The 19,972-nt window shown below is 38.5% G+C and overlaps 1 protein-coding gene across 6 annotated transcripts in view; it reads right to left on the bottom strand.

Annotated features, from left to right (window-relative positions):
* The window catches only part of LOC129727360 (LIM domain transcription factor LMO4.1), an 81,754-nt gene extending 61,881 nt beyond the window's left edge, over window positions 1-19,873 (bottom strand). The window contains exons 1-2 of one of the 6 annotated variants that reach the window (XM_055685138.1): window positions 19,089-19,870; window positions 18,514-19,024 (exon numbers count right to left, since the gene is read on the bottom strand). The gene's annotated coding sequence lies outside the window, so the exon portion shown is untranslated. Of the gene's footprint in view, window positions 1-18,513 lie in introns of all 6 variants that reach the window. The other 5 variants (XM_055685166.1, XM_055685147.1, XM_055685157.1 and 2 more) reach the window with 5 other exon arrangements.
* Window positions 19,874-19,972: the final 99 nt, after the last annotated feature.

The raw sequence follows: 19,972 nt of genomic DNA, 5'->3' as shown, positions 1-19,972 counted from the left end.
AGGGATTATCGAAAAAATGCCCACGGACCATTATTTCATCTTTACGGACAGTCTCAGTTCCATTGAGGCTCTCCGATCGATGAAAGATGTTAAGCACTCTACGTATTTCCTGGGGAAAATACGGGAACATCTGAGTGCTTTATCCGAAAAATCTACTCAGATTACCTTAGCGTGGGTCCCTTCTCACTGCTCGATACCGGGTAATGAGAAAGCGGACTCTTTGGCTAAGGTGGGCGCAACAAACGGTGATATTTATGAAAGACCAATTGCCTTTAATGAATTTTTCGCACTTGTACGTCAGAATACGATCATCAGTTGGCAAAATGCTTGGACCAGAGGGGAATTGGGAAGGTGGTTACATTCCATAATCCCCAAAGTATCGACGAACCCGTGGTTCAAGGGGTTGGATGTAGGTCGGGATTTCATTTGCGTGATGTCCCGGCTTATGTCCAATCACTATAGATTTGACGCGCTCCTCCGTCGTGTTGGGCTCGGGGAAAGTGGTATCTGTGCCTGTGGTGAAGGTTATCACGACATAGAGCATGTGGTTTGGTCATGCCCTGTACACCGTGACGCCAGGTCTAAATTAATAGCTTCCCTGCAGGCCGAGGGTAGACAGCCGGCTGTTCCTGTTCGTGATGTCTTGGCGAGCCGTGACCTATCCTACATGTCCCTTATATACGTTTTCCTGAAATCCATCCACGCCCCAGTCTAGTCCCGTTCCCCTCCGTCTACACCCAACAAAACGACAAGAACACGTTTGAACCTTAAGCACAAAACCAGCAACCAGACCCCGCACAATAGAACCAGGACCCAAGGACTACGAGCCTCTGTCCCAACTCACGACATCGTGGCTCAGCAGAACGAATCCATACATGCCATTCGACGATTATCAGACGACCATTGAACAACAAAACACTGATTGGAAATCCCATGCTAGTTTTAAGTTAGACTTAATTTCAGCTCGTAGTCGGCAGCGAGGATAAAAAATTTGCTTTAGTTTTTAAGTCATCAGATATAATTGGCGCCGTTAAACATTAAATTGTATTTGTGCCGTGTCAAATAAATGTTATGTGAAGAAAAAAAAAATAGAATATAATTTGTCACTGCTTATAAAATGGCTTACAAACCGCTGTGTTATGCTGTGCTGAATGAAAATTAGTTATTTTTGCTATTTTCTTGTAGAAATTTGGAAAATTCATATCATCTTTATTTATAGTATGTTATAGTTTTTCGTGAAAGATATTAATAATGGCATTTATATGATAATGACAAGAAACAAATGCAAAAATATACCAGAGGGATCCACTATACGCACAGGGTCCATTATACGCATACAGTCCCTAAATAAAAATTCTAAAACAATGATATAGTAAAATTGGTCCAAGAACTGATACAAAGTAAACCCTCACAAACAATTGGCACTCATTAGCGTAAACGGATTACGGCTGCTGCGATCTCAGAGGAGGATTAGTCCACTTGCGATAATAAACAGACATACCTCCATAACCGCCTGCTGCGATCGGCGCAGATTTAGCCAGCAGAGGACACAAAAGTAAATGTAAATAACACAAATCCTGCTGCTGATAATCTGCTGCATTGCCATGTGTGCACACTGATTGGGTTGATAATTAGCGCTTGCACCCAGAGAGGGGGCACAAGAAACAAAATTGATTGATGCACTGATGGAGCGAAACTATACAAACCTTGCCATCAATCTCGGGCCAAAAGCCGGGCTGAGGAGAGAAATATTTTATTTTATTTGCTCAGATTTGTTTGTTTACCCACTCGCCGCTCTCTCTCCTCCGACGATTGGCATATTTGCCTGCCTATCGTGACAGCATACGTGCAGCAATCGGATCGGTATTGACATCGTAAATACATCAAATTTATTGAAGGGAAAATATTTGCTACCGCCAGCAACGGTACAGCAGCAGCATCGTCGTTCGGAAATGACCTGCTGCTGATGGCTCAACAGGTTTGCCTGTTTTTGTTATGGTAAACAAAAATTGCCAACCAAATGGTGCAAGTAACGTTGACGAATCGTTGTCGTGGGTAAGGTTTCGCCAAGCAAAATTTTGTTGGGGTTTTCACTTGTTTGTTGTGAGTACAGAAGGAGGCCAGTTGTGATGTTTTGCTGGTGAATCATAGCTTGCGACAAATAATAGATATATTGTGCCGTGTCAAATAAATGTTGTGTGAACAAAAAATAATAGATACTTTTAAAGGCTGTTTTACACTCTTTGACCAAGCGTCAAATATTTGTCACTTCTAGTTGACAGATAAAAGTTTGGTCAAAGATAATTGTCACTCTCCAATTTTTTATTATGACAAACGCGGGCAAACAACAATCATGATGTCAATTAAATTGTGTAATGCAGGCTTAACAGTAACAAAAGTGCAAACTATAGCAAGACCACCGTGTTCTGCGAAAGCAGCAAAAATCATAGCAACCGGTAAAATTTTTCCCATAAGCCATAACCAGCCCTGACTGCCAGGCGGCTTGGAAGCCCCTAACCGCGATTAATTTTATGGCAAAACACAAAGTAGTCCACTGCTGTTTGCCTCCCTCCACTGAGCAAGCGGCGGTGGTTAGCTGAAGTCGGATCCCCCGCGTTGGATCCCGGTACGAAACGGTAGCACCGAATACCAGTCAGCAGGTTGTAAAACAAACACTAGTCGGCTTCGCTTGCAACAGGGGGGAAACGTTTTTTCGCCCTTCGTTATTTAATTAACCACTTGAGAGGGGCATAAATTTGTCAAGAACCGTGTAAGTAGGATCCGACGGCAACACGGTAATGCACGCGGTTTGCCATTTTACGACTGTTGGCTGAACTGTGGACTGGCAGGCAGGTAGATCAGACGAGAGACGGCCGACGGGAGGGTCCTTATCACCCGCCGTCGTATAAACATTTACGGCCAGAGGAGAAAGTTTCGTGTCTGATTTCGATAATTGCCGTTTATCACGCAAGCGAATTTGTGGTTCTCGTTTGAACATTTGCGTTTGGAGTTTTAGGAAATGTTAACAAGGGCTTACCATTGGGCATTGAAAACATTGAAGCGATCTAAACAAAAATGGGCATACGTTGATGTCAAGCAAAATATCAAAATCTATGCGAACATATGTTTCCAAAACCCGTAATCGTACTGTTAGAAACGAAGTGACAGATTCAAACGCAACAAGCACAGACTCAAGCTCAGATTAGCATGATAGAGAACCTCCGTATCAAAACCGTCATGCAAACCGATCTAAGCAGCCATTTGTCGACATGAAAGGGTTTTTTTTTTGTCCTGAGCTGGGTGTCATGCATTTCTTCTAGTGGATGCCTGCTCAGTTAACACCAGAGCTGCCTGCGGGATGCAAGCTACGGTGGCATCACTTTTTCAACCCACCCGTATCGTATGAGGTTTGTGGAGTAGAAGCCCCAAAAGTACAGTGAACGTGCGATTTTGTTTGTTGATTTCTGAAATCGAAAAAGTGTTCGGAATTGTCAGAAACTGGGAATATTTCTATTCTTTTAAAGGTTTCAACGCTGTCTTAACTTTAGAATTTGCTGGCATTTTTCATACTCTCGTGTTCTATACTAAATTCACGAACCTTTTCGATTATTGATAGATTTTTTTTATTATAGACTCCAATCAGGACAATTTGTAGATCAAGGAACCCATTTTTACAAACAGTTTCGCTAGAACCGTATTTCGAAATTTATTGTTGCTGGCCATTTTTCTACGATTCTATAATTAATAAGAGACTAGTTTGGTTTTGACGCGGGACTACGTCTTTGTTTACAATACTGGGATGCATTCTGTAAAATTTGAAATGAAACTGGCAAATGTTGCGTCAGATTTCAAACGTTAATAACAGCATACCAACATGATGGATAACAATAAGCAATATGTTGTTGGATAGATAAAATGTATAACAATTTTGTAATATGCTAGTTATCACTCTAATTTCATTGCTAAGCGGTAAAATTGATAAAATACTACAAGGTATACAGCCCTAGGGTTGTATGAATGGTGACGTGGGACTAAACACTGTAATTAGGGGATTTTTTGTTACAAAATATACAGAGTCTGCAGACAGAATCAATGTGTTTGCTCAGCGACTGTACGTATTTTTATTCTCAGCCTCCCCTCGGAATAATAACGTTTATATTTGGCGATATTATACCTGTAGTTTTTTTTTTTGTGAAAACAACATGTACTTGACAAGGCACAAGCATATCGTGCTTGTTGAAGAAGCACCAAGAATTTCTCGTAATGCGTCAAAGTCAGAATTAACTCTATATCCTTAAAAACTAAATCCAATAATACTTACGTTATCATAATGAATGGTTTTGTCTTCTTTAACTCTGATTAAATTAGATCTATAATATGGATCTTACTTTCAAAATAATATGGAAGCCCTTACAAAGGTTCATTAATTGGAAAACATAAAAGGATATTTTAAACAAAATTATTAACAAGTTCCAGCAAAAAATCGTAACAATCCACAATTACATTTTTGGTTTTTTGCTTGACAATTTTTTTCATTTGCCTACAACTACATTCGCTGTATTACGAAGACAGCTATCATACGTTTATTATGGTAAAGCTTAGAATAATAATATATCATCTAACAATTTTGAAATGTAAAAAGAGATTCTGAATAAATCTTAGTAAATAAACAAAAAAATGACAAGCATTCGCAGGCTCTTACTCTTCTATAAATGAATGTGTTTAGAAAATTACTCTTTCGATACTATCCGGTCACGATTATTTAGTGAATATCGAAGATAAAATAAAATAAAATTTTAATTTTATTTAATTTTTTTAATTTTTTTTTTTGCTTTCATGAGCTTAGACTAATATGATGTCTCGAAAGTAAAAGTTCTCCAAAAAGTTTGAAACAATCCCCATTCTTGAACAATTTCTAAACCTGCCTTCAGAACCTAATAAAAACTGATGTCTTGAAAGAAAACATGCCGGTAAAAGCATCAGTACCAGTGGAGTAAAGAACCGCAGGTCTCTCGTCGTCTATGGTTGCAGCGGTACTCTTCTATTCGTACATTTCTGCGGTACACTTCTATTCGCACTGAAGCGGTACTATTCGTATTTCAGTGGTACACTTTTGTTCGTACGTGTGCAATCGAGGAAAAACTGCAATGCTGCTGTTGATGGAGATTGAAAGTTTATCTCATAAATATGATTACCATAAATTACTCAACAAGAATTGTGAATTTTTGCAACGGATATTTATTTATTTTATCTTCGATATTCACTGAATAATAGTGACCGGATAATATCGAAAGAGTAAATTCCTTAATATATACATTTATGGAAGAGTAAGAGCCTGCGAATGCTTGTGAATTTTTTGTTTATTTACTAAGATTCATTCAGAATCTCTTGTTACATTTCAAAATTGTTATATATTATTATTCTAAGCTTTACCATAATTTCATACAACCCTAGGGCTGTATACCTTGTAGTTTTAATTTGCCTCTTCAAGAACATTGAGCGTCGTTTTTTTGCTTTAGATGCTTCAGATGATTTGAGTATTTAAAATATTTTTGTCCTATTTTGAGGTGAATTGTGCATAATTTTAAGCGCTATAGTAAATCTTATTTATATTTTTTTGACGTAGAATTACGTCTTACGGCAACACGTACAGGGGTCCAACTTCAATACAGGGATCCAATTTCGAAAACATCGAGAGCGTCACGAAAATTGTCCATTTTCAAACGTCTTAAACTAAGTCAGTGTCCAACCAATTTCCGTCATTTTTGCAGCAATCGATTGGAAAATCATCTAAGCACCCGTCCAAATGCAGAAAATTGTTATCTGATTTTTCGAACTATTGTACTATTGAAAATTGCCAGTCACGTCGAAACGCAAATGTCGCAAACCGGGTTTCAATTTCTGGCTGATCACGCTGGGCACGTTGATACTTAGGCACTTGTCTGTCTGGTGGCTGTTACGGAGTTTTCGGTAGCTGCAGAATTGTTGGAAATGGCAGGCAATTCTACTAGAGAAAACGGGAAAACTAAAATCATCGGCGAATGGTTATCCGAAATGATGATAATTGAACAAACTTGCCAGTGTTGTTACTGTTGTGAAATATAATAGCACTTTTTGGTGCTCTACAATTATGTGATTGAAGTAGCTAAGATTTTTCATCTTGTGTAACAAACTTAAAGCTGCAAATTTCAGCATTTGCAAGGCAAGAAAAATTCAACATTGCCTCGAGAACGTGTTGGTGGTTGGTATTTCGTTGCCTTTACGAGAGCTCTATCGGTCCAGCTCGACAGAATGTCCACAAGAAATCATTTTTTATGTATCCGTATTACGAAACTGAGACAAACTGTAGGAACTTGAAATTAAGGCGGGGCCATACAGAAGATAGCTCTAAACCAGAATAAAATGAAATTTATTTCTCATACATTAGTATTGCGACATACGATATAAAATTTTTCGAACGTTGGAGAATGGTACAACCGGGAATAAATAAGTCACACATCTATTTCCAGTTATATCATTCTACAACGTTCGAAAAAATTATGTCAGAGCGGATATCGCACGCGATCTGACCATGGAGCATTTATGCGATATTTGAATAAAAATTTCAATTGCAGTAATCGGACTTTTTCAAGGCTACTACATGTATTTGGAAGAGTATAATGAATGGTTATTATTAAAATGAAACTGTGGTTTGATGCTGCTGCAAATGCACATCAGTGTGATGTTCATTACGATTTGTTGATACTGTGCATAATCGGCGGTGTATACGAAACAAATCCGATTTCAAACAGAAAAGTTCGGCACGTTCTGCTCACGGTGCTGAGTCCGGTATAGAAAATTCACAACACTTCATTAACAAGGATGTAACGTCTTGAAGAAGACGGTTATAGTTTGACATCACAGCAGAATTTCGACTTTCATACTCATGTCTACCATCGGCAATATAAAACACGCAACAATCTGCATCTATTAGACAGAGGAGACGGGAACATTGTGTTCTTTCAAACCGCACCAAGTCACGATACATGTTATTTTGTTGCCTTTATGAGAGCTCTATCAGTCCGGCTCGACAGATATGATTTTTATTAGAAAGCCTTCAACCTGAGGGATCATTCAGGTTTTCCACCGGCTCGACAGAATGTCCACAAGAAATCATTGATTGTGCATCCATATTTCGAAACTAGGACAAAATGTGGGAACTTGAAATTAAGGCGTGGCTATTCAGAAGATAGCTCTAAACCAGAATATACTGTGATTCATTATGCCAGAGCGGATATTTCACGCGATCATGAAGCATTTATGAATTAACTAATACAGTTTCTTTTCATTTTTCATTATACTTTCAACAGAGTCAACTTAAGCACATCGATTAGTGCGCTTTTGACATAGAATTACGTCTTACGGCATATATGTTGCATATATGTTGGTACAAATTGTAAAACCGAAAACATCGAGAGCGTTATGAAAATTGCCCACATTCATATGTTCTAAACTCAGTCAGTTTCCAACGGATTTCGTTCATTTTTAAAGCAAAAATAATATACGAAAAAAAAACGTACAAAAAAATATACCGCTTCACACCATTAAATTGATTAACCCCAATCGAGTGTATTTAGAAACCTCTTGCAAAAAATGTATTGACACAAGACAGGCTGTCGTAATTCTATGTTAACCTTGCGGTCGTGTCTTATAAACAACCTCTTCTTTTTTTTCAAAATTCTACTGTTAGTTTTCTACTTCTGGTTTTAATTATGGATGCTCTGTAGGCGTTTGGTTATTATAGGCGAACTATACGTTGGATTTTTCATTTGGTTTTTAGCAGTTTATTAATTATAAACTTATTTATTACTGGTGCTTTAAAATTTTTTCATCTCAAAAATAATTTGATTTCGTTAGTTAGCGGGTAGTTGACGAGGGTGAATAATTGGCACGTTAATATTAGAATAAGCACTAACGCAATGTAAACAAAAAACAAAGCCAAATTACCCATCGTTCAGAAATCAGGCTTTAACTAGTAAACATTTCCTGTGCAGCTGTTTCTTCTGCACAACAAACTAGGAAAAATACTTATAAACTATAAATAAGAAATCCCAATTCATTAGGCTAGGAAAACATCACCTTCAACCGATATCCATTAAGTACGATGGCTCTTAAGCCATTACCAAAACTTCAAACTCAGTCAGTCGTCCGTCCGGAGCTCAAACACCCCGCAAGAGTGTTGTTTACTTTCAATTATGAGTCCAATCTGACAGTTGAAATAATCGTGAAAAAGCAAACATACCTACACACACACTCATAGTCGAAAACCGAAATCGAAGGCACCCGGAGGGTGGCAAAACGGAGGAAAGCCAAAAGCCATAATGGAATCATCATCGCCGGTCGTAAATCCTGGTAAAAGGATAGTAAATAAATTAGAAGCCCAATTGATTGACGCTCTTTCTTCCTCGGATGTTCCTTTTTGGCCGGACATTCTACAAGTAGTTTGTCTGCAGTGTTTTCTTTCCCGCTTTCTAATGAAAATCACAAAAAAAAGATAAAAACCATTCGTTTCATTTGTGTCAATATTATTACTTCAATTTTCTAGAACTCTTACCGATATATAAAAGCGCATTTTAGCTGTCAAAACACATTCCCTCACGTTGTGATGCAAATCACAACGCACACTTCGATCGCTAAACAAACAAATTACGGGGGCTAATTATCCTCCTACTTCTTGCGGGAAGAATCCACCGCTTTCGCAAGATGCCGCACGGACAGCGGTGCGGATAATTTTCCGCCAGCTCGTTAAGCCAGCAAATATGTTTGGGGTAGAACAAAAATTACCATAATCTCTTTATAAATTACTCTTGTGAAGGATTTTTTTTCTCGTCCGCTTATTGTGAAGGGAGAAATGTTCTCACAAGAATTTCTCTTGCGTGTTTTTTTTCTTCCTCTTTTGGTTGTCGAGATGATATAGACGACGTCTGTTGCTTCTTAATCTACGGAAAAAAACTCGTTTGAGGGGGGCAGAAAAGTAAACGAAGTCCAGCAAGAGATGGCCTTCGACGGGAAGGAAGAAATATCGCGGACTGTCGGTTCTATCCGGTGCAGTCCATTTGGTGATTTTTCTTTCTTTCCCGGCTGGTTTGCCTATTGTTTTTATGTGTGATTAAGGACTAGTTGAGGTTGGAAAAGTGATTTATGTTGGAGATTCCTCTACCTCGAAATATCATGAGATAATTTGAAGATGTACGGAAGTTAGGAACAGAAATGCTTTATTTTTGATTCGATACTTGTAAAAAACGGCTTTGACACTCACACGCGAAGCTCAACGCATTTAAGTAGCCTGTATAGGTTAGGATTCATGGCACACTTCAATACTCCACCCCAGCCGAGCGCGGATGCCAGTCATTCTTGCAATTAAAGCAACCAACGAACGAAGATCGTAATGGTCCTTCAAGGGAGGTCCTAAAACAACCTAATAACAATTGAGGATGCATCGAGAGAAGGAGGCAAGAAAAACAGAAATCAATTTTCATTTCTGTTTTCGGTTACTTTCACTAATGTCACTTGCTCCAGTCAAAGCCGAAAACGAGGTACGCGTGTGGTAACTCAGCATAAGACCCCTTTCCACACAGAGAAGTGTTGTGTTATGCTTATGGCGGAGAAGATGCAATTAAAATTAACAAGATGAAAAACGCAGAAATCGTACAAAGTGGAGGGAAACATCGAGTGACAGCGCACCCCTTTAAGTTTTCCTAAACGAGAAATTCCCGGTTCAAATTAAAAATCCTCTATTTAAATTTTAGGTTTTCCTATTGCGTATTATGTTTCGGTTGTGAAGTTTTTGGCACACGCGACAAAACCCGGGCTAGGAGGATGATGGCAAATTGTTGTCGTTATCGTTTTTGTTAGCTCTGGCGGTGGTGAGGAAAGGGGGCAAGGAACGCGCACAATCGGAGTTTTTAATTGGATAAATTAATTGAAATTTTTACGCCGTCACTCGAAATTGCATTCTCCAAGTACAAGAGTCTCGATTGTTGTTGTTTGTTTTGATGCAGGCAAACATCAATCAAAGCTGCGCTGGAGGAGCGGTGACAATAGACGGGTAATTCCAACTGGGAAGACTTTTCTCTGTAATGTAATTGCTATTTTTTGTGGATGATTTAAAAACGTGTTCGTAGTAATTACTTTTTATTTAATTTAATTGACAGGAGAGAGTCCAAAACAAATCTAAAACGTCCGAGGTTCAAAGTCCAGAGCTATAATTAAAAATTTTAGCTTTCGATTTCATGATTAAAGTTTTTTTTTATTTTTTCGTGTTAAACTTTAAGTCTCAAGTCCTTTCTAATCCAAAACCATGAAACATCTAAGTTTCAAGTAAGAATGCTTAAGTGTAAAATTTAAAATTCTGTATTTAAATTCTTACAAGGTTCTAAATAACAAATCACAATTTCAAAATTCCAGCCTAAAAGTAATAAACCACAACTTGCAAACCTCTTAAGTAAAAAAATCCGCATTTCCGTAGTACCTTCTCATAAAATTCCAAACTTATTGTTCCATGTTTCAAAGTGGTAAATCCTTAGTTGCCAATCTTAAAATTGAAGTGCAAAGTACAAAACCCCAAGTGCAAATTTTCATCTTATTTTTTTTACGTTGAACCCAAATTTTTTTATACCACTAACTCTTAATCCCAAGTCTCATGTTTCTTGACACTGTTGAAAAAAGATTTACGAAACGTTAGAGACGTTAGAAATGTTCTATAAACAAAGATCTTTAGAAACTGTTTCTTAATCCATTCTCGGCGGGTGATGCAATACGCCATCACCTGATATTCAAACTTTGATTATATTTTAACAGTTATACTTGAAAATTTGCACGATGAAACTATTCAGTATGGTCAGAGAACAGATTGATCTTTAATATGCAATACAGTTTATGTCAATCGTGCATATATTTGATGAGTAATAGCAGTTTGAAACTCATTTTTTAGGTAAAAACTGATTTCTTTCCGCCGGGATTGGGTGAATGCTTTTATAGCAGATGTGTGTCTACTGTGTCTTTAGAAAGAAGTCTCTTAAATGTTTCAAAAGTTACCCGAAATTGATTTCATGGCATCTTAAAATATGTTAAAAGTTAACCAAATATTTAAAAACTGTCGCGAATGCAATTTCAAAAAACGGAAGGTCTTCGAACGGTTTCAAAGTTATGTAAATGTGGCAAAATCTTCTCTCAAATGTCACAAAAGAAACTGTTGCAAAACGCTTCATAGGTTCCAAAAAATGCTCCACTTTTTGAAAGCTTGGAAAAATGTCCTAAAATGTTGCAAAAACGTTTCCAAAATGTCTTAAAAATGTGTCTTAAAATGTTTCCAATGTTACTGAAAACGCTTTAAGAGTGTCCCGAAAAACAATTTGAAAGATGCTCAAGAATGTCGTACAAAAGCATTTTAAGATGTTTTAAAAATGCGTTCAATTGTCGTATGAATATTTCAAAAGACAATATTTTCTCAAAAATGAATTCCATATGTATTAAAAATCTAAAAACTGTATTGAAAATGTTTCAATCCCAACGCAAAGTTGTAACAAAAATGTTTGAAATTGGTTCTAGAATGTCTCTAACTTGTTAAAAAATTGTCTCAGAAAGTCACAAAAAAGGTTCAAAAAACCTTCATGTATGTATCAAACATGCCCTACGAATGTCTAAAAATGCCAATGTTGCTGAAATGATTCAAACACGTTTCAGAAAAAATTTCGAAGCATACTTTAAAGGAAGCAAAATGTCTCGAATACGCCTCCAAACTGTTACAAAAATGTTTCAAAACTGTTGCAATTTTTTCTAGAGGTTATTAAAACAATAAATTTGAAAATACTTTTTAAACAAAAATTGCTCAATATAGTTTCCAAATCGTCGCAAAAATGTTTCAGAAATGTCTCTCACACATCTCAACAAAATTTCTATCGTGTTCCCAAAGTAAATGTCTTAAGCGTATTGAAAAGCTTGTACTATGTTACAAAAGTCTCTAAAATGTTTCAAAATCTGTGAAACTGAAATTGTCTAAAAGATGCACGTAAAACGTTTCAAAAACATCTAAAAAATGTTTCTAAAACGTTTTAAAAACATCTAAAAAAGTGTATGTTGAAAATTATCGCAAAAATGATTCAAAAGTAGATTAGTAATACCGAAAAATGCTTTAAAAATATGAAACAAAAACATTTCAAAAATGTCTCAAATACGGCTCAAAATTGTTTTAATTATATTCGGAAAATATCTCGCATGTGCTATTGAAAATCCCCAAATCTTGCTATATATGCACTAAAATAACTAGGATGTATATAACATTGTTTTCACCATGTTCCACCTAATATCCATGAAATTGTCCTGAAAATGTTTCAGGAAAAGAAGTCTGAGTTCTAAGTTCCAAGTTGAAAGGTTTAAAGCCTGGGTTTACAGGGTTATCAAAAAGGTTCTCAATGCCAGAAGAGGCCCAGTATTTGAACTCGAAATAGCAGAAAAAAACGCTCCTAGAGACAGAAGAATAAAAAAAAATACAGGTTTATGTTAGAACTACCGATGAACCAAAACAGCTGAAAAAAGAAATGAAACACAATGTTAGCTCAGAATCACAAAAAACGCTTCTGAAGATCATGAAATAAAGAAAAGAATTCAAAGAAAAAATAAAATTAGAATTTCGAAATAGCTCCTCTAGAGGTCAGTGAAGGTTATGGATCGTATAATGTGCTCAGAATCCCAACAATCTGACAAAAGGCTCAATAAAGTTGAAAACATGTACATATTATCACGAACCAAGATCTACATCACGAAACGGTCCTTAAAGCCCGAAGGATCAAATTAAGCTTAGAAAATAAGAAAAAGTGTTGATTGCACGAAAGAACAAAGAAGAAAAAAACAGATTGAATTCGAAACAATTTAAAATAAGTTCAAAATCACATAGTTTTTTTCCGGAAATTTAAATGCATCTAAAGGATATATTTAACGATGCGAAAACTTATTTCTCAGATGCTGTTTATATATTGCTAATGTAAACTTGAATATGTTATGTTTTTTTAAATCGATTTTCATGCGAAATGATAACAAAATTAAAATGATTTTTTGTTACCTTTTATTAAAAACCTATATTTCACATTCGCAAACGAAATTTTTTCCCGGGAAATGAGATTTTTTTGCCGTTTCCCGGGAAATCTGTTTCCTGGAATAACGAAACTGCTAAATCTTTTTTTTTAACCTTAAGCTTAGTCAACGTTTAGAAACAGTTAATTTGACTTCGAAGTTTTTGAAATTTTCAAGTACCCTTCACAGTTGAACCACAAACAGACGTTCAAGCGAGAACAACATTGATCAAAAATTCAGTGTACAATTCAAAGAGGAGAATTGCATTATAAATCATTTGTACGCCGCCTGGTGACCTTATTGCTACAATACATGTTATTTTCGCTGGTGTACGAGGCTGGCGTCACTAGTAGCGCTATCTGGTTACGAATTGCTACTACAAAAAACCTTACACAAGTTTGGAACTCAGCTTGGACGTCTGTCTGCGGTTCAATTTTCGATTAACCGTTTCAACTTGCCCCATGGTACTCGCCGTTCCTGCTCCCTGCTGGCATTCAGTTCCTAAATTCATATTGTCAAAGCAAATCCCTGTTGTCTAATTGAACTATTTAAATTTTAAATCACAATCCCCAGTTTTTTAGCTAGCATAAAGCGAAAACTTATATAGGGGTAAGCGGGGTAAGACTGCCCCATTAAGCAATTCTATTTATAGAAACGCGGCTGCAATTTCATTTTTTCTTCGCTAAGAGGTTCTTCTGTTCAATACGCGCATTTAAAAATAAGAACTGAAATATTTTTGTTCATTTTCCAGCTTTTTTTTTTCAATTTTAAAAATTCATTGAAAATGTGCGAATCTTTTTCATGCGGGGTAAGATCGCCCACCATTTTTTGAGGATAACAAATATTTTTAGGGCCAAAACGATTGATTTTACCGGTATAGTGTCTTTGGCAAATTAATTCAAACCAACCCCGCGTGTCGGATTTGGATCTGGATCTTGAAGTAAAACAACAAACAGTTATATACCTGGCGGTTTTACCCCATGTATAGTGGACGGCTTCACCCCCAGTGAAACATTTTCATATTCCACCAAAAAAGTAGTCAAAATTACAAGATGAATCTCGGCTTTCGATATTTCCGAAAGAAGACAGATTCAGGCAAGCAATTAAACGTATATTCACAAATATAACAATAGATTTTTCGACAGAAAAACCGTTGCCGCAAAACAATAGCGCATTAACTGGTTGCCAGCTGAAAGGTTGTTTTCGATTATTTCTGTGACCGTTTGCGCACTATCAAAACAAAAAGCGGTGCAAAATGTTATGTATTTATACTGTAATAGGCACACCCAAGAAATTTTTCAATTATTATATTACTTGTTAGTAGAACTACGGTGGGTGGTCTTACCCTGTTTACCTCTATATTATATCGTTCTTGAGTGGTTTGGGCATTTCGTTTCAACATTTCAGGAATTCGGGCTTTGAATTTCGAGTTTAGGTCGCAGATCATAACTATGGAGTTTTAAATCTGAATTCTCTCACCAAAATGGGAAGTATTCAAATCTTAAATCCAAAGCTTTCAGTGCTTTGATTCTTATACTAATATTACGATTAGTTACTCAACTAAGTTCCTACTATTTGTCAATAGATCGCGCAAACATATGTAACTGGTCGATTTTTACATTTCTAAAACTTGATGAACCAAGCTGAGACCACTGGCGTAGCGTGGTGGGGGCAGCGGGGGCGGTTTTTTCCGGGTGTCACCCTCTAAGGGGTGACATCCATGAGGAAAATTTTCATACGTGTCACCTTCAAAAGGGTGATATCCATTAGAATAACTATCAATTAGGTGGAGGTCGTGGGAAACCTTCGAAAATTATATAAATTCGCTCCTAAGAGTATAATCTCAATCAATTTTTCAAAATGGGTAGATTTAGTGTAATTGAAAACAAACGTGCTAACTCTCACAATGTTTGATAACAAAATAATTTCACACCCATGGGAAAAGGGGTGACACATCAATTTTTTGCCCCAGGTGTCACCCGGTCACGCTACACCACTGGCTGAGACATATGGTAAACGAACTCAATTGACACGTTGGTGATTCTATTGTGGCGTTATATTATACTTCTAGTCGTGTGACAATGTCCGATTTTGTGCCCAACAAGCATTTCATTCAAAATAATGATGATAATGAAGCGCATCGAGAGTTGAAAAAAGTTTTCCGAAATGCTTCTCTGAGTGTAATAACGTGCCGAGATTTGTTCCATCGTTTTGAAGCCGGTAACTACGATGCTGACAATTGAAGGAAAGCCAAACATCTTCGAAGACGCTGAATTAGGAAAACTGCTTGATGAGGATCCATGTCAAATGCAGAAATAGCTTGCTTCAGTATTAGGAGTTACCCACCATCTCCAAGCGATTACATGCTTTAGTAATGATTCAAAAACAAGTTACTCGGGTTTCTTATGATTTGAAATCAAGGGAAGTTAAGTGTTTTCGCTAGCAAGCAACTGCTTCGGCGGCAAAAAAGAGTTTTCTTCATCGCATCGTGACGGGTGATGAAAAATGGATTCATTACAGCAACTCAAAGAAAAAAAGTCGCCGTCTCGGTGGAGTATACACGCTGCGAGGTTTACGCTGTGTAATGGGTGGGACCAGGCCAGTGTTAACGATATCCACTTCAATTGATGCGATTAAGCCGGGCACTGCGGCACGGCATCTAACGTTTGCGGTAAAAAATGGACAAAAATTGCCAATTTTTCATGGGTTTACCTTTAATCGCACCGACGAAACTACTCATGCATCATCAATTATAGTAACCCATGAGTTAGCAAAAAAGTTGACAGCTCTATAAGTCAAACTCTAACTGTGATGGCGAAAAAAGTGAAGCTACTCCGTTCAGAAGTGTGCGCGCTCAAAGAACGGTAGCCCGCCGCGTCAAAAATGGACATCGTGCGGCACTTTCTGGACGCCGGGTAGGCCCGTTCCGGCATCAACAACATCTTGACACTATTGGACAATGATCAGAGCGTTAAAAGAAAGCTCGATTCCGGACGGCCAACGAGGCCGGGAGGTTGGTGCATGCGGTTAAACAGTGAAAAAGTATCTGGAGAACATGAACATACATGTCAGGAAGCCGCAGTCCCATCCACTGGTCTCAGAGCTGCAGGCAATGACGCAGCAACAGCGGTTGAATAAGATGGTCAAGTCGATTTTCCTGGCGAATCGCGACGTGGCAGTGGTGATGGACGACGAGACCTATCTCACCCTGGATGACAACAACTGGCAGTGTACTTCGTATTTTACTTCTCCCACGAAGGAAGTGAGTTCCGAGGTGAAATTTATTTCACACACTAAGATCCCCAAGAAGGGGCTGCTCCGGCTGACAATCAGCAAGAAGGGGATGTCAATGCCGCTCTTCTTTCGCTCCGGACTGGCCGTGAACGGGGATATTTATAGCACGAAGTGCCTGCCAGAAGTTGTTCATCAAGAAATACCATAAGGGCGAAGACACGGTATTCTGGCCAGATTTGGCGTCAGCCCACTACTCGAAGCGATCGTTGGAGGAGATGGAGCGGCTGAATATCGATGTGGTACCGAAGTTGTCGAATCCGCTCAACGTCCCCCAGCTGCGTCCCATCGAGAATTTCTGGCCAAACTTGAAGCGCAAGATCTATTCCAACCATTTTGTCGCGAAAACGGAGGAGAAATTATTTAAAAAAAAAAACGAAAGAGCCTAAAAACATGCCTACACGCATGTTTTCGTCCGCCATGGCGAACGTTCCGGTTAACTGCCGGAAGGCCGCACGCAAGGACGTAATATTTTTTTGCGAGGAAGCTAACATAATTACTTTACATGGAAAATTTATCCAACTCAATTACCTGTCTAGTTTTTTTTTCATCACCATCTGAAAAAAGTCCATTTTTTTACCGCAAGCGTTATACGAACAGAGGCATGAAATAGTGATTGTACTGCATGACACCGCTCGGCCTCATATTGCCAAAGTCGCTGATAATTTCAGCGAAATATTCTACAACTTTTCGCGAACATTTTCAAGAACATCGGCAAATGAAATGTCAATGCTTGCTGGTTTACGGTAGATCGATATATTTACCGAATTCGATCAGCTGTTGGGAGGTTTACCGAGATAAATAAGATGTGTCAGGAGTCGATTAAATTTCCAAAATCGAATTCCCACAATTTTCCATAAAGGTGGAAAGTTAAGAAAATTATGCTGGGGATTGGAAGCAGGAAATTAGACGAAAAATCGAAGCATGAGACATGAGACAACAATCATAAGAAAATAATCGGAAATATTAAAATTACACCGGAATAAGGTACTGTCCTATACTGCCGCTCACGGCAAGTCAGTTACACTGTCCCTCAGTACACTAATTATTAAATTTCTTTGAATGATTGAATGGTAAACAGAATCTCTTCTTCTAGTGTTTCTCACACCATCCAGATCCAGGAAACACTTTAATTGTGCAAGCCGATAGTTCAAGTATAGGCCTTGAGACTTCAATATTCCAGAGGAATCCACAAGTGATTTCATATAGAAGTCGGTTTCTCAAACCGACTGAGTCGAGTTACACCGTTGCTCAGCTTGGAACGCTAGCAAACAAAATCTCTTCTAACTTTGTTATATCGCCATGAACGACAGCATTTCCAACACTTGACAATTATTAAAATAGAATAGAATAAACAATACTTGCTCTAGGGTCAATAGAGTGTAAAAAACCGCAGTTCCATAGATTTTTTAGCGTGCTTACATCGCATCAAACATTCTCTGTGTACAAAAAAATAACGAGCGTTACGTAAACTGAATTATTGACTAAAAATTCATAAATAATACTTTAACCATTCAACGGGCCGAGACAAAAATTGGTATTAGTTTATTTCTGATTACTGATCATAGCTTACGATTATCAAGCAGAAAAAAAACGAATATTGTTGGTGGCAATAAAGTGACCCCATAGAGAGTTAAAAATAAAAGAAACGATCCAAACGTTCTATTTTTAAGCCTGCTTTTCGATAAACTACTTAAAAATCTCAAAAACTAAAAATGCAAATATGCGAATCTTCCTGGGTTTTTCACATGTAAATTTAACTGCGTTTTGAATTGATAAAATAATTCTGTTGAGATGCGAAATTTTAGAGTCCATAAGACTAATAAAGAGAATGTGTAAAATTCAATAAGTGCTGGAAAGTGTTACACCAGGATTTCACACGTCTTGCAATGCCGAAGTACCGCAGGGCGGTATTCTGAAACTATTATTTATCCTAGCAGTTTCTCTAATTTTAAGTTTCACATTCAGGTACTTCGATGATAAACCGAAATAGACTTTAGCCAAGGTGCAAATGGCAGTTGGTTGGCATCTAAACATTCTTTTGATCGCAAATCTTCTCAGGCCCGGGGGATAGAAATAACCCATCACAAATCGAACGAATGTATCACTTACGGATAACTGACCGTTGGCAACTATTTTGCCGAAGTGCTGCTGCTGATAGTACCGCTGATGATGATGATGATGCTGATGATGGTAACCAACGTAGCGAAACTGCTGCTGATGCTGATGGTGGTGGAGCTGCTGCTGATGATGCTGCTGCTGCTGCAGTTGGCTAGCGTCAAAGGCCGGTCGGCCGAAGCCGAAGCTGCGAAATTCCTTCCGCGTGGTGGTGCCGACCGTGGGATCTGACTGACGAATGTATGCGACGTGAATGTGTAATCGAAGAGGACCTTTGCTGCGGTCTCTGTCCCGGTCGGTTCTCTGATCGAATTACCCACGGTACGGTTTTGTGGAAAGGCGCGCGCGGGAGGGGCAAGAAACCGCACACAGAATTGCAGGAGCAGCAGTGGTTGACTTCAAGCTTCTCGGATTTCCTTTCCGTCGTTGTCAACCGTTATAGAGTAGATTTCTGTGCATGTGCAATGTGCTATGCAACTTTTTTTTGTTGACTTCGAGTCGTTTTCTAATTAAAATAACTCGCGAAAGTGAATTCGGTTTTTTTTCTCAGCGACGACTTCTCAACTTACCACCACTCTCTAGTAAACACTAATAAATTTTAGCACTTGTTATTTGCTTTTTTCGCTAACTTGTTGGAGGCTTGACACTTGGCGCATTCTACCGTTTCCCGGCTTCGCACTTAAACACACACTCTGTTCCCGTTGCTGTCGTTCTCCAGTTAGTTAAACATTTGAATAATTACAACATGTTTCACTTGTTCCTCCTGCGGGGTTGAGGAATCTGCGCCGGTTGGTTCAACGTGGTGTCATTCATGAAAACTAAATCTTCACTCCTCTTGCTCGCACGCAAAGACACTGGGCGTTGGGTGAGGATAGCAGGAAGCGCGGGCACCTCTCTCCGCTGTATGCGGGGACCATGTGCGGTTATCGCGGACTTAATTAAAAATAAGAAAACAATCTTCGCGCGCTCTAGCCTTGTTTCGCCACTAGCGTCGTAACCCACCGCACCCCGACTGAGACTGACTGACGGACGCAGTAGGCGACGGGAGCAGAGCAGCGTTATAAATTTTATTTTAATTATAATCACTCTCAGTGATAAATGGCAATTAATTAGACACAGAACTGGGTGCTCACGTTTTGTTTACACTTCTGCGACGGTTGTCTGGAGCTAGGCGAACTGAACGTGACTGATTTAACACCTTCGTTCGGTAGCTCGGGCAAAACACACACTTGCGGTAGCGCGATAGCGGCGACGCTTAAGAACCGGCTTCCGCTTGACGCAACGATTCGACGTCAACTGACTGCTGGACTGTGGTTGACTGACTGAAAACGGGAGCAATCGCAGCAACACGCGTGTTATCACACCGCACACTTCACTTCACATCCAACCGACCGACCGGCTTCCGCACAATAGATGCAAACATGCATTCTATGCTCGCTCTCTCTCGTCTCTC

This window comes from Wyeomyia smithii, chromosome 1 (assembly GCF_029784165.1).
Source record: "Wyeomyia smithii strain HCP4-BCI-WySm-NY-G18 chromosome 1, ASM2978416v1, whole genome shotgun sequence".
In the NCBI taxonomy this organism is placed as follows: domain Eukaryota; kingdom Metazoa; phylum Arthropoda; class Insecta; order Diptera; family Culicidae; genus Wyeomyia; species Wyeomyia smithii.
Note: the sequence above shows the minus strand (reverse complement) of the source record. Positions and strands in the feature narration are given on the sequence as shown.